This window comes from Monodelphis domestica, chromosome 5, assembly GCF_027887165.1.
Source record: "Monodelphis domestica isolate mMonDom1 chromosome 5, mMonDom1.pri, whole genome shotgun sequence".
NCBI classification, from domain to species: Eukaryota; Metazoa; Chordata; class Mammalia; order Didelphimorphia; family Didelphidae; genus Monodelphis; species Monodelphis domestica.
In genome coordinates, this window is record NC_077231.1 from 75,947,831 (window position 1) to 75,963,666 (window position 15,836).

Here is a 15,836-nt window from a genome sequence, read left to right on the forward strand (position 1 = left end):
TGGAATGTATAAACAAGAGAACTTTAGAAGGTACTAGCACCTAGACCAATAGGGAAAGGCATCTTGAAGAAGGTGAACAGAGTCTTGGAGAAAGCCAGGAATTCTCATGACAATGTATTAGAGGGTTGGTTTGGGTATAATGGAGAAAGAGTAGATGATCCCAGAAAGTAGAAGGAGGGTGAGATGGATTCCCCCCTTCAGTCTTCTTCAAATATCTCTCCTCTAACCCTGCCTTTACTCCCCTCTAATAACGGATTAATGGGTGAACCTTTTCCCTTGGGGAGAGATAGAGAAATCTGCTATCTCCCCCTTCAATAAGGCAAGGAAGTCAATTTAAGATAACTGACACTTTATTCTAACAAATGGTGGTTAGAAGTAAGATAAGCAAGATGTCTGCAGGTTGGAGCTTATAGGAAAGAGGGTAAAGGAAGTCCCTGTCTGTCTAAAAATATCTTTCTCCCTTCCCCCCCCCCCAAAGTGGAAAGACCCAGGCTTGTCAGCCTGGCCTCTAACAGGCTCAGGGTCTGGTGACCCCTGCTCTTAGCACAACAGAGCCCTGAGTCCAGACTCAAGGTATCACAAGAGCTGTGTGAGATCTTTGGATGCTGTTCTTCTTCTTCTTCTCAGGTTCTGCCACAACTCTTGGTGTCTTGAGGGGGCGGGATGGTCATTAGGATCAATGAGGGATTTGTGTATGGCTGAGGAGAAAAAACTCTCATTAGCCTGTCCCCCTGGGCTTTCTCAGGAAAGAAAGCGATCAACTGTCTCCCCCTGGAATCTCCTCTTCCTTCAAGATTCCAAGCCTCCTTCACCATCCCCAGCTGTGGATGCAAACGTCGGCATGTCCTCCAGGCTCTGTCCCTCAAAGTCTCTAGATCCTTCCTCTATCACAATAATTAGCATTGTTCCCATTCCATTTTGAATGAGATGAAGACAGAGATTTTCAGAGGCTCTGGAAAAGAGATATTACTTGAGCAAAAAGCCTCCTGATTTCCTTCCTAGTTCTCAATTCCTTTTTTTTAAACCCTTAATTTTTTTCTTAGAATTAATACAAGTATTAGTTCCAAGGCAGAGGACCAGTCAGCTAGGTATTTGAGGTTAAGGGACTTGCCCAGGGTCACAGAGTTGAGAAATGTCAGAGGTCAATTTTGAACCTAGGACCTCCTTTCTCTATCCACTGAGCCACCTAGATGATCCCTTTGTTCTCAATTCTTAAAACCCATTTTCCCAGCAGTCTGTATGGCCTCTATTTCCATTCATGGCTCAATAAAAACCTGTACAGGTGACTACAGAGGAAATAGAGAACCTTCACTCTCATTCTTGGCACTTAGCTGAGTCCCTTGACTCCATGGTTTTCCAGAAACTGAATCTTTCAGAAAGAATGAGCTGATCAAATCAAGATACTGCCTTGGATATGAGTTAATCTATTCTGTTAAGAATACATTTTATTGTGAATTGAACAAAAACGAGCATTTCAATATTCAAAGATAAGGAAAAAATCAGTATATGAAACTGGATTTTTGTTTTCATATAGATTTTTAGATTGTTATGTTAGAATATATCTGTTTTGTTACTATATGGATCTTTGGAGTATATATTAAACTGAACATGAAAGCAACAACACCATTTTCTGGCTTGTCTGCTCCCCCTTCACCTCCTTCTGTTCCCCTCTGCTTCCTTTGAAAATATTTCACTGGTGTTAACTTTTTTTTTCTTCTTTTGCATCATCATCACAAACCACCAATATCCTCCCCCATATAGAAGCATTCCCTTGTAACTAATAATTGTAATCAGGCAACATCAGTCAGCATATTGAATGTATGCTCCATTTTACACCATAGTCCTTCCTTCACTTCTTTGCCAAGAGATGGGAGGTATGCATCATCATGAGGCTTCTGAAGAGCATAGTTGATTACTGTGTTCATCAGAATTCTAAAGAAAATAGATTCTCTTTTAAATAGCTTGAGTTAGAGATTTCTATGGCCAAAAGGCAATTGGAGATGCAAGAATTCATATGAAGAATTGTGAAATATTAGAGTTTAAAAGGTCATTGGTTAGATGTCACAGTCATAAGATCCGAGACTTAGAACTAGAATGGATCCTAGATATAGCTAATCCCAAACCCTTGTTCCATAAGCTCATAGATGCAGGATTAGACAAAGACAAAAATCAATTGATCCACCAAGTATCTAGCCCAGACTATAGAGGCAAGAGAGTTGGCCTTAAGTCTGGGGAAATCTGGATTCAAGTCCTACCTGTGATGCATACTGGTTTTGTGACCCTGGGCTCCAAGGTACTTTCAAAGACTAAGTCCAGAGAAGGTACCAATATGCAATGGCACAGAGAGTTTTCTCATTAAGACTTCTTACAATTCCAGTCGCTATCCCTACATTTGACCCCAGACCTCTGCTTGTCTATGAGTTTACAAGGTTGAAGTCTTCAAGAAGGCTTTATTTTCCACTGTCCTTAAATGTTTAGTGTAGATTTAGACATCAAAGGGATCATTAAAATAATTTAGTTTCTTACTCTCTCTCAATTTAAAGATGAGGAAACTGAGGCACAGAGAAGAAAACCAATTCGTTTATGGTTGCACTGCTAGTTTGTGACTGAGTTGTTCAGTATTTCAGTGGTGTCCTCTTCTTTGTGACCCCATTTGGGCTTTTCTTGGCAAAAATAATGGAGTGGTATGCCAGTTTCTTCTCTAGTTCATTTTATAGATGATAAAACAGACAAAAACAGGGTAAAGTGATTTGCTTGGGGTCACATACTCATTCATATCTGAGGCAGGATTTGAACTCAGGTGTTATCATTTGAGAGCCAGGATTGTATCCTCTGTACCTCCTAGCTGCCCGTCACTTCTGGGGCAGGATGTGAACTCAGGTGTTATTCATCCCAGGTCCAGCACTCTAACCACCATGGCACCTGGCTATCTACAGAGGAGAGCTGATAATGGAATAGCAGCTCCCAGTTCAGGATTCTTTCCATCACCTCCTAAACCATCTTAACACATCACTACCACATGAGCACAAGATGGTTCCCCCAGTGGTATGCACATTCCAAACCCCCCTCCCCATCTCCAGCCCAACTACCCTCCTCTCGACATGTATCTGACATTTAACTCTTTCCTTTCCTTGTTATATGTATATGTATGTCTATTAATATTTTTTAATTTGAAAAATAACAGCAAAAAGCATAAAAACTTAGGTCATATGGATAAAGCAGGAAAAGTAAACAATATATTTGTCTATTAGAAGCCTGTTATTGCTGAATAATCTTGGGTAAAACCTCCCTACGTCTATTTTCCCTCCTCATATAAAATATAGCATAAGAAGCTCTCTAAGAGGAATATTTGCTAATCTGCATTGGTAGATGGGAGTTTCCTCAGTGTGAATTCCCTAAAATCACGAAATTTCAGGTCCAGATCAACCATTCCCCTAACCAACAACAGAAGTGGGGGTAAAAATTCCTGCACTATTTGCTCCATAAAATTCCTGTAAGGGAAAGTATTTTTCCAACTTTAAATTGCCACAGAAATGTGAGTGCTCATATTAATCAGCTCCATTGTTAGTTCTTTGGCCATTAGGATGAACTCAGGCTTTCTTCAGAACCCTGCTAATCTGGTTTTGGAAAGGAAGCACGGTCAACAAGCCAAGTTGGCAAGTATATATTAAGCTTGTATATACGTACCCCAACCATGTGAAGATTTCCCCCCTTAGAATAGTCAGATGAGAATAATTTGGGTCAGTGGTCAGGAAGGTGGCTGAAGAAGGCACTGTAGAGGTTAGATATAGGTTAGACATTGAAACCAAGGTCAGATACTACTTTATGGCCCATCACCAATCATCTTGACTCTTGTCTTGTCACCGGATTTTGATGACTGTAAGAAAGAGTGAGGCTGACAATTTGGCCCAACTCTGCCACATTTAAATATAATTCACTCAAAAGTCAAGACATACCCCTTGATGACTCTGCTCTTCTTCAAAATGAAGGACGAACAACTAGATGCCAGTAACTGTCCTAAGTGCTGGGGATACAAAGGCAAAAGCAGTCTCTGGTCTAATTACCTTGAGGAACATGATATTGTATAAAGAGCATTGGTTCTAGACTCAGAAGACTGAATTTAAAATCTCTTTATGACACTTATTACCTTTAATATCTAGCATAATGCAAGCCCACAGTAAGCACTAAATATTTATGGATTTGACCATTGACTTTGAATAAATCACTTAATTTTTCTGATTTTTATTTTCCTGATCTGCAAAATGAAGGGATTGAACTGGATGATCTCCAAGGTTCCTTGTAAGTTGAAATCTATAATCCTATCACCTTTACTTCTAGAAACTAACTTTCTCCTTCAGGTCTGACAGGGATAAAAATTGTACAGCAAAAAGTCTGTATGTAATGTTATTTTTTGCTCTCTCTGTAGAAGTAGCTCTTAAAGGATGGTCTAGAGGCCTCTGGGGGTCCATGAGACCCTTTGAAGAGATCTCTGTTTTTCATAGCCCTAGATATAGGACTTTGGTGAACAAAGGAAGATCAATTACTCTCCATTTCGGAGAAAATAGGGAATTTTGGCTGGTTAAAAGAATGGTTAAAACATTCTCTCTCCTTTTATGTGTTGGTCCCTAAATGTGTTAAATATTGCTCATCAAGAATGAATAAAAAACAAGAGTACAACTTGAGGCACATAAAGAATATATTTTAGAGTAACTCATAAATCAGAAATAATTTAATAAGTAGAAAATGATGAATAATTAATCTTTATTTCTTTTATGAACACATTTTTCTCAAGCTTGCTCACTTGTGTGCTTTTGCAATGTTCATCTAAAAATATTCATTCAATTACACTCTGCCCTAACTATCCATTTTGTTGTCATTGTTTTGTCTTGTTTTCTGTCAGACTTACATCTAATATCTGCAAACATGCTGGGAGCCAGCAGGGAGAGAAAGACAAAACAGAGGAAATAAGAAAATGGAAAGAATCCAGAATGCAGATGGCCAGATTTAGATTACTCAAGCTCATTCTCGGCTGATTAGGATATCAGAAAGTTTTTGTGAGAAGGTATAAAGTTTCTAGATGAAGTCATGATGTTATTAGATGATGTGATGGCCTAGAAAGGTTAATAATCATTTTGGAAGATAGTGATGCCTCTTTTTGCTGATCCATTGGAATCTATCCAGGCCAAGAGAAGATACTTTCTATACTTGGGCATGCCTAACTGGCAAATGCCCACTTATGGGCTCCAACATATCCAAAGATTTCTATTTCAGAACTTTATCTGGACACATTTCAAAATGTATGTACTTTATATAGCCAAATTAGCTTCTCCAACTGGTTTTCCTTCAGTCATCCTATAGATTATCAATTCCCAAACATTTGGCCTCTGAATTCTTTTACACTCTTAAAATTTATGGAGGACACCAAAGATCTTTTGTTCACATGGATTATATCTATCAATGTTTGTTTTATTTTTGTTTGATCATTTCAGTTGTGTCTGACTCTCTGTGACCCTATTTGGGGATTTTCTTGGCTGGAGTGGTTTGCAATTTCCTTCTCTAGCTCATTTTACAAATGGAAACTGAGGTAAGCGACTTGCTCAGAGTCACACAGCTAGTGTCTGAAACCAGATTTGAACTGAGGAAGATGAGTCTTCCTGATTTCAAGCCCACTGCTCTATTTGCTGAACCATCTGTCCCTATTAATAATCACCACATTAGAAATCAAAATGTCAGTATTATTATGAAAAGTTTTGACTTTGCGGACCTCCTCCAAGGGTCTCAGAGACTCCCAAGGGTCTCTGAACCACCCTTTGAGAACCACTGCTACAGCAATAGAGAGCTAGCAAAAGTGAAAAGGGAATGAAAATGGGAATGAGGAACGAAATGGCCTCTAATCTCTCTTTTGCCTCAATCTGTGTTAATTGGGACAAATTTCTTATTTTTGTAGGACATCAGTTTTCTCATCTATAAAATGGGGTGGAGTAGGAGAGGATTTGATTATCTCCTGGGCACAATTAAAATGAAGAAACTTAATAATCACTTGTACTTACTTAAAACCCCAGTATATCACACAACTCTTTTGAGTTCGAGGGGATCTCAATAGCCATTCTGTCAAATTCTTGGTGCTAAAAGAATCCCTATTACAATTCAGCTAATCAATGTATGGAGAAATAGTATTTAAAAAAATAAATTAGGGAATGAGAGAGACAGAGATAGAGAAAATGACTGCTAATTAATTGAGAAAATAAAACAATTCAACAAAAACAGAAAGCTAATTGAAAATCATTATCACAGAGCTGATAAGTATCAGAGGCCAATTTTGAATCCATAGGATCAAAGAATCTCATATTCAGAGCTAAAAGAAACCTTTGAGGTTACCAAGGCCAAATTTCTTAATTTTACAATTGAGGAAACTGAGGCACAGACTCCCAGAAGAACTAGGGATTGAACTAGATTGGAATCCAGTTTTTCTTATTCTATACCTCCTTATCCCAAGCCTAATTTTGAATCTTAGTGACTTCTGGATATCTTTCCTGGATCCTCAGTTACATGGGAAAGAAAAAGAGGAAATGATGAAGAGGACTCTGCTCTTGTCCATTTGTTGTTTAATAATTTTTCAGTCATGTCTGACTCTTTGTAACCCCATTGGGTAGAGTTTTCTTGTCTAAGGTACTGGTGCAGTTTGCCATTTTCTTTTCCAGCTCACTTGACAGAAGAGGAAACTGAGGCAAACAGAGGTAAGTGACTCGCCCAGGGTCACACAGTTAGTGTCTGAAGTCAGCTTCAAACTCAGGAAGATGAGTCTTTCTGACTCTCGGCCTGGCACTCTGCACTATGACTCTGCCTGCTCCTCTCTAACTGAGGATTAAGTTTGCTTCTTGTGAATGGAGACTATGTGTCATGCATTCATTTTCATTTCCCTCCCTCCAAAGTGACCACCATGGAACTTTGGACTGTCAGATATCTGCCAGATGAAGCAATGTATGAATTGTCCAAGTTTCTGTGTTTCTCTTACCCAGAAGTCCCAAGGTTGGCTTCCCAAACAAGGATCCCTTCTCCTTCACCTATTCTAAAAATGGGAACTGTACTCCTAACAGTAATGACCTAAACATAGCATTCTGCCAATTTCCTTTATATTCTTTCTGACCTTTGAACACATTCTCTACCATGAGTCATGTTTCTATCATCTCTCCCACTCAGCTAGGATTTTTAATGCTTCAGCCTTTCTTGGAGGCATGGCTTTCTGCAGGGTGTATGTGCGTGTGCGTGTGTGTGTGTGTGTGTGTGTGTGTGTGTGTGTGTGTGTGTGTGTGTGTGCAGTCATTATCTCTGGATCATCACCTCACCAGACAAGGACTTGGACAGGTGTTCAGACACTCAGAGTCAGTCACCCAAGAACCAGAGCGCTCTTGTTTTCTGTGGAAGCTATTGGAGACAGCAAGCAGCATTGTTCAGAACCTGTTTCTCAAGATTCCCTGAGACAAAAAAGAATGGGGAGGAAAATAAGGCAGACCCCCAAATTATTTATATGCATGCTTCCATGGAGAGAAAAAGTTAGGACTGCCCAGCCTTCCCAAGGTCCAAATCCGACTACGCTAGTCCCCTGCTCAAAAAGTCCAGGAATTCTTGTGGCTATTGCTAAATATATATATGTGTGTGTGTGTGTGTGTGTGTGTGTGTGTGTATGTGTGTGTGTGTGTGTATAAATAGATATGTATGTCTATAAATATATGTGTGTTTGTATACATGTATATATGTTGTATGTAATGAATATATGTAACCGGATATATATTTGTATCTATATTATATATGTATGTTTCATATAAATGCATATTGCATTATATAGTATATATGTACATATATATTATATGTTTGTATATGCATTATACACATTAATATGTATATATTTTATATAGATGTATATATAGTATATATGTACATATAACAATATTTATATTTGTGTATACATTACACATATTTTATATATTTCATATAAATGTATATGTGTATGTGTATAATATGTATATACATGCAACACAATATGTTTATATTTATGCATAGATTATATGTTTAGATATTTCCTATAAATGTGCCTTCTGTATATGTATATAGTATATAGAGATAGATATAACACAATATATTTCTATTTGTATATAGTATATATTCATGTGTATATAACATATAAATGTGTGTATGCATATATTACAGCTTTGCCTTTTTTAAAAAAAGGTTTACTGATGTCTGTATTTTTCACATCAGGCTCATTTCCCAAAATTCCTTTCTATTCCACCCTGGATTCCTCCCTTATAATAAAGAAAGACAATAAATCAAGACTGCCTGAATCAACAGCTGCCCCAATCCATATACACTATATCTGGCATCATTGTGCCACCCCTCTATTAAGAAAAGAATGATCTGTCATCTGTTCTCTGGACACAACATGCCTTTCCAGCTTGACTTGCCACTGTACCCCTTTACAAATTCTATTATTCTAATCAATTGGACAGCTAATTATTTCTCCAATTGACTATTTCATCTCCTGCTACTATGTATTTGAAGAAGTCATTCTCTGTGCCAGGAATGCATTCCCCTTCAACTTATGCCTCTGAAACCTTTCCTTCCTGCAAGACTTAATTTAGACGCTGCCTCTCCTGGGAAGCTTTTTAAATATGACTTCTCTCTGTGTCATCAAATTATTGTGAAGTGATTGACTTGGGAACCCAATGGCTCCTCCTGTAGAATGCAGGCTCCATGAGAGCAGGGATCATTTCCCTTTTGTGTTCGTCATCAGCACAGCACCCATCACATACATATTGAATTAAATCTTTAGATCATATTCTATAAATATCAATTGTAATTTTATCAGAGCTATAGACAACTGTGAGTCAGGCATAAAGATTTGCAACTATAACAAAGGCTTACTATGTCCCATCTGAATGCCTTGGATCTTCCCCACCTATAAAGCTGAAAAGCCAAAGACAGCTAAAGTGAGGGGAAGAGAATTATATTCTTCCAGGCGAGTAGAAATGGGAAATGAAGCCTGGAGGTCAGAAATTTTCTAGTCTATCTAGATAGTCTATCTAGACTATCCTTGCCATAACTTGCCTTTGCCTTCCTTTCCCTTATTTTACATAAGATGAGGTAGCCACAGCAAGATGCAGTTGGAGACTTCCAATACAGATGGGACACCAACTGGAATAGAACCAGGGACCATCTGAGTCCATGTTGTCTGCCATGAAGAAAACCAGACAACCAGATATGGAGTTCCTGAATCCTTCATTAAATGACCAGCTCTACTGGAAGCCAAGAGTCAGACATCAACTGGGAACTACCATGTATTTCTTACACTTCTGTCCGCTCAGAGGAAGGCAATAAATAACTGAATTGTTTCTTTCTTGGAACTCCTGGGTACAGAGCATATAAGACTGGAGTAGCCTCGATCTACTAGATCTGTGGTCACTCAAGGGTCCGTTATGCATTATTGCTTCCTTTTATTGATTTCATGCAAAAATAGTAGAACACTATATGTAGTTAAGCCAATTTGTATAGTTGCATGACAAGGGTTCAATGAAACATACCAGAATCAGAGAGAAGGCAGGGTTTTCTCACAACTAATTTTTTTTTCTGGGTAAATTCATATTACACATACCCTTTTGGCTAGTAAAATGAATCTAGTTGCCCAGTGATAGGTGAGGCTGGATGATAGAAGTTGGGCTACTCTATGAGAACTTGGTACTTTATCAAAATTCCTTCTCAGCAAAGTGTAAGGCTTAATATCCTGGGTTAGTCTTACCCAGTCTTCTTTTTGAATCTGACCAAAATAGCAGCTTGATGGTTAAATAAAACTAAAAACCAGGTCTCCTGAATGATATCCAGTCTGCATACCTTTGCATTGCAACATACTTCCTGAGCGTGATGCATTATCAAAATATTATTTTTTCATCAGCAGTAGCTATTGAATAGAATTCAGAAACTCCATTGGGATCCAGTCTCCAAGGTCACCTTAGGAGGTAAGCTTGAGCTCTGCCTACTCCAGTTTGAATCAGCCCTCCTGTCTCTGATAATGGAGCCAGCAAAGGTCTGATCTTGTTATCCATCCAGGGATCTAATTACTTGTTTATACCATGGGTAATATAAATTGGCCCCACTCCTCCCAAAAATTCGATTTAATTCAAAAAGCATTTTTAAGAATGTATTATATGCTAGATATCATGTTAAATGTGGGGATACAAAAAGAAAATAGTCCCTGCCTTTAAGGAGTTTACAGCCTATTGGAGGGAAGCAATATGTTTCTAGAAAATTTTAGACAATAAAATAAACAAAGTAATTTGGAGGAAAAAGGCACTACTAGCACCTGGGTGGGTTGGGGAGATAAATAAGGATAGTTTTCCTTTACAATGTGGCATTTAAGTTTAATTTTGAAGGAAGATGAAGACTCTAAAAGGCAGAGGTAATGGGGTAGTATATTCCAGAAGGGGAGCTAGGTAGTGTCATAGTACACAGAGTGCTGGGTCTGGATGCAGGAAGACTTATCTCCATCGGTTCAAATATGACCTCAAAAAAACCCTTGGCTATGTGACCTTGGACAAAGTCACTTAATCCTGTTTGCCTCAATTTCCTCTAGTAAAATGAGCTGTTTACCTCAGTTTCCAACAGCTGGAGAAAGAAATGGCAAACCATTCCAGTATCTTTGCCAAGAAGACTCTAAATGGAGTTATGAAGAATCAGATGCAACTGAAACAACTCAATAATAACAAATATTTAGGACATGGGGTCACACATAACAAAGTAGCACAGAAGTGAGAGATGAGATATCATTTATGAGGAGTAGCAAAGAGACCAGTGTGGCTAGAGATTAGAGTGAAGGGAGCGGGGAAGATTCCAATTAAAATGAGTATGTTGAGGCAAAGAAAGAATGTGAACATATGAGTTTGGTGGGGAAAGGGGAAATCACAGAAAGGTTTGTACAGTTTATTGGTGGCTGATCCCCTTGAGAAGGACGTAAGAGAGAAATCTCCCTTGAGTTAATCTTCTCAAAAGCTTCCTGAGAAACAAAATAACAATCATAATGATGATAAAAAGAATTAAATTTCCTTAAAATCAATCCTTCTTCTCAGGTCAAGTTCTACAACTCTGATAAGCTTCACTCATGACATTTATTAGCCTACTATTGCACAAATGGCAGGGCAGCATTTCTTCCAGGGAGGTCCCTGTGTGAATTCAACACTGGATTCCAATCAAGTTTTCTTGGCCAAGGAACATATGGAGAGTATTTGGCACAAAAATATTTATGCTGCCATGGAGTTAACTAGAAGGACACCACTATCTAATGAAGAAGAGATAGCATGATGGTTTCTCACGCAAATTTACATGGAAAATATAGGAGCACCACTAATGGTTTGGAAACCGAGCTGGCATGAGAACACCCTGATGGATGGCAATTAGTATTAGTGGCAGTTTGGGGTAGGACACTTAGTTTGAGGAGAATCATTTGCTGGCCCAGGCAGAAAGACAGACCCATCAACTTTAGGATGTATATAGTTTCAACATATAGCAGTATAGCACAACCCCCAAAAGATGACTACTACTTCTCCTCTCAGAGTTCAGGAAGTTTTAGGGATGAAGTTTCTATTATAATCACATATGAGCCCTTACCAGTGTCTATACTATCATCAACCATTGTTCAGTAGCTTGACTGTGAGTATTTACTAAGCAAGTAAAACAAAAACATTTGCAGAAACATCCCACCATCTTCCCCATTTGAACATACATTCTCTCCTTTCCTATTCAGAATTCCTGGATAGAGTGGACTCAACTAGATAGAACACATGTGGACCAAGAATAAATTCATGGTTCTGAGTTATGGAAGTCTTTTCTCCTTCCGTGGAGCCCTCATGAAACTTTCCTTAGAAATTGTTCTCAACTGGTCCATTTTTGATTCTTAAATCTGCTTGTCTTTAGTATATTTCTCTACTTCAAATGCAGATGTTTCTACCAGTCACTGTTGCTCTGGAGACACTACTACTTGCCTTGATGGATACTGTTATGGACACCAATGGGAACTATAGGTCTTCTGAACTTTAAAAATTAACAAAGTTGTCCCCTGGTCAATGGGTAGAGGAGGAGAGAGAAAAAACTCTACTAGCTCCCCCCCCCAGAACAATTCCCTCTCAGGAGTCTTTCACAACTGGATTTGACTTGGATCAACTGGACTATGTGATTCCAAACTAGCTTGCTGTGGTATTCATAGACCCAGAGTTGTTTCTGGTTTTTCCAATCAATTGCAATCCATTTTTGTGTGGCTATCTTCTGTCTATCCAATGATCAAAGCACTTCACTCCTTCCAAGTTAATTAAGGACTTATTCACATGTAGGTTGAATACTTAATAGATTAATTCAGTTCAGCTCTCTGGGACTTATGTTACTGCATTAATTAGGATGGGGGTGGAAAATAAATAATAAGGTTTTGCATATGACCATGACAGTCTCTGTCTAAAGAAGTCTATCTACTTTCTGTGGGCCACATGGTGAAAGAATCTGCTTGGCTCTTGAAACATCTATAGTCTCAGAGATGCACTGAAAATATAGCATCATCCTTTTCTTTACATAATCAATGCCTAAACAGTCCTCTCTATTTACTGTGGCCTTTCCATTGATTAGGTAAAATTGACCAAAACTGAATGGTACCCTTCAGAAAAGAAGGAAATGAGCATTTGTGTCTTTGCACCAGGAACTCTGCTAAGCACTTTACAAGTTTTACATTATTTGATCTGATCTCAAATCCAGCCACAGATGCTAGCTTTGTGACCATGGACAAGTCATTTAACTTCTGTCTGCCTCAGTTTTCTCAACTGTAAAAGAGGGATAATAATAGCACTTCTCTTGCAGAGTTGTGATGATCAAATGAGAGCATTTGTAAAACCCCTGGACAGTGTTTGACTTATAGTAAGGTGCATAATACATGCTTATTCCCTTCTATGCTCCTTGGAGGGGTGTAGTAAGTGACGAGCCAGTAGATGGAAAGATCAGGAACAGTTTCCTATGAAAGGTAGTACTTGAATTGAACTTCTTTAAATTTAAATTTACTTGTTTATTATATTAAAATACCCAGGAAACTCCCTCCCCTTTAGAGAAAACATCGTTTGACAAAAAGATATGTGTATAGATAAAACTATATCTTGCTTATTTCCATTTATTAGTTCATCCTCCGGATGTGGACATTTACAAGCCATTCTTCAAATAATATTTCTGTTGTATGTATTCTTCTCTTGGTACTGCTCATTTCACTCTTAATAACTTCATGTAGACCTTCTCATGTTTTTTTTTTTATTAACCTATTCATCATTTCTTATTGTGCACAAGTTTGTTTAACCATTTTCTAATTGATGCTCATCTCTTCAATGTTCAGTTCTTTTTTTTTTTTTTAAACCCTTACCTTCCATCTTGGAGTCAACACTGTTTATTGGCTCCAAGGCAGAAGAGTGGTAAGGGCTAGGCAATGGGGGTCAAGTGACTTGCCCAGGGTCACACAGCTGGGAAGTGACTGAGGCCAGATTTGAACCTAGGACCTCCCATCTCTAGGCCTGGCTCTCAATCCACGGAGCTACCCAGCTGCCCCCCAATGTTCAGTTCTAAGGAAAGTAGAGATCCTCTGAGGATGACATGAGAAAAGCTTGCATTCCAGGCATGAAGAATCTTTGCAGAAGAATGGAGAAGGAAAATGGTATTCTATGTGAGAGGAAGAGTAAGAAGGTGAATTTGGATGGACTTCAGAGACTGCAAAATCTCTAGGAAAGATGGATTCCACTTTCTTATTTGAACATTTTACCTCCTACGGGGCAAAAATAAAATGACAATTGCATAAGACCCACTGAGAACAGTGTCTGCTCAGAGAGAAATCCTTGGGAAGAACCATAGTTATATCTGAGAGGTCTTGTGAAAAAAAGAGTCCTTGGAGAAACTTACCCAAGGCAATCACTGCAGAAATGTTTTGTTTCCCATCAGCTAATTTATATATCACTATTATGAGGACTTTGAGGTTGATATTCAGAAATCCTGATAATTAGAATTTTTTTTCTTTTGCTGAGTATGTGACAATTCTATATGGTCTCTATGGCTATTAGAAAGATGCATTTTGTGATGAAAAGGATGATTTCAGAAAGAGCTGGAAAGACTTACATGAACTGATGCAGAGTAAAATAAACTGAGGCAGGAGAACATTGTACATGATAACAGCAAAATTGTAAGATGATAAACTGTGAAAGACAGCTACTCTCAGAAATACAAAGATTCAGGACTTATGGCAAAGAATGCTATCCATCTCCAGAGAAAGAACTATTGGAGATGAAATGCAGATCAGAGCATATGATTTTTCACTTTGAGTTTTTATTTTGGGGTTTTGGTTTTATATGAGTATTCTTATAAAAATTAATAGTAATGTTTTGCATGAAATTACATGTATAACCCAGATCAAATTGCTTACTAGATCTGAGAAGGGGGAGGGAGACAATTTGGATCTAATTACTTCAAAAAATTTATGTGGAAAATTGCTATCACATATAATTGGTAAACATAATTTAAAAAAAAAAAGGAACATGCATTTTGGTTCCTTATCCTAAGACAGAGAGGTAAGTTTCTTCAATTATAGTTCCAGAAATGTTAGTTCAGTTGTGTCCAGCTCTTCATTACTCCCATTTGGGGATTCTTTTAGCAAAGAAGCTGGAATGGTTTGCCATTTCTTACTCCAGTTCATTTTATAGATGAGGAAACTGAGGCAAACAGGATTGTATCATATAGCTAATGAGTGTCTAAGGCCAATTTTGAACTCAGGAAGATGTCTTCCTGACTACAAACCCAGTACTCTAACCAATGAGCCATTCTTTCTCTAGGCTCTGGACTTTTTCTCTGGCTGTGAATTTTCTCCCTCCTTACCTTTATCCCCTGCTTTCCTGGGCTTCCCTCAAATCTGACCTAAATCCCTATCTTCTATAGGAAGCTTTTCCCAATTTCTGTTAATTCTAGTGTCTCTCCTGTTAATTTTCCATTTTTCCTTGTAGCTTATTTGTACATGCTTGTTTCTCTTCCATTAAATTGTAAATCCCTTGATAGCAGGGACTGTTTCCTTCTCTTTTTGTATTAGTGCTTACCATAGTACTTATAGTACTTGATACATAGTCGACACAACATGTATATGTTGACTGACTGAAACCTAGCCTTCAGGATGGAGTCAGAGACTACAGAAACAAAGCCAGGAACCAAAAAACAGTCCAATTAATCCCAGGTCTCATCAATGAGACTACCCCGTGTTGCTAGAAAGGAGCCAAGTCCAACTAGGTGAATGGATTGTTCCTAGAAAGGCAACTAAATTCCCTAAGAAAAAATTCCCAGGACCTGATGGATTCACAATTGAATTCTACCAAACATTTAAAAATTCCAATGCTATACAAACTATCTGGAAAAATAGGTAAAGAAAGAATTCTATCAAATTCCTTTTATGATACAAATATGGTACTGATATCTAAACCAGAAAGATCTAAAACAAAGAAAATTATAGGCCAATCTTCCTAATTAATTTTAATGTAAAAATTTAATTAAAATACTAGCAAGGAGATTATAGCACTATATCACAAGTATTATATACTATGACCCACAAAGTTTTTTTTTTTTTTAGATAGTCAAGGCCATGAGTTTTATTTCTGCTTCTCTTTTAGGATATTGCATCCAAGGGTCAGAGATCTTTGATATTCTCCTTCCTGCTACTCTGGGTGGTTTGAAGCTGGTAGATAATAGGTTAAGATGGTTTCAGAGGCCCTTAGTCCAATGTGTGTTTGAACATT

The 15,836-nt window shown here is 38.1% G+C and overlaps 1 long non-coding RNA gene across 1 annotated transcript; it reads left to right on the forward strand.

Annotated features, from left to right (window-relative positions):
* Positions 1-4,904: 4,904 nt before the first annotated feature.
* On the forward strand, positions 4,905-9,401 carry LOC103094811 (uncharacterized). Its single transcript, XR_472476.3, has 2 exons — positions 4,905-5,062; positions 9,137-9,401. It is a non-coding gene; the product is annotated as an uncharacterized LOC103094811 (long non-coding RNA).
* Positions 9,402-15,836: the final 6,435 nt, after the last annotated feature.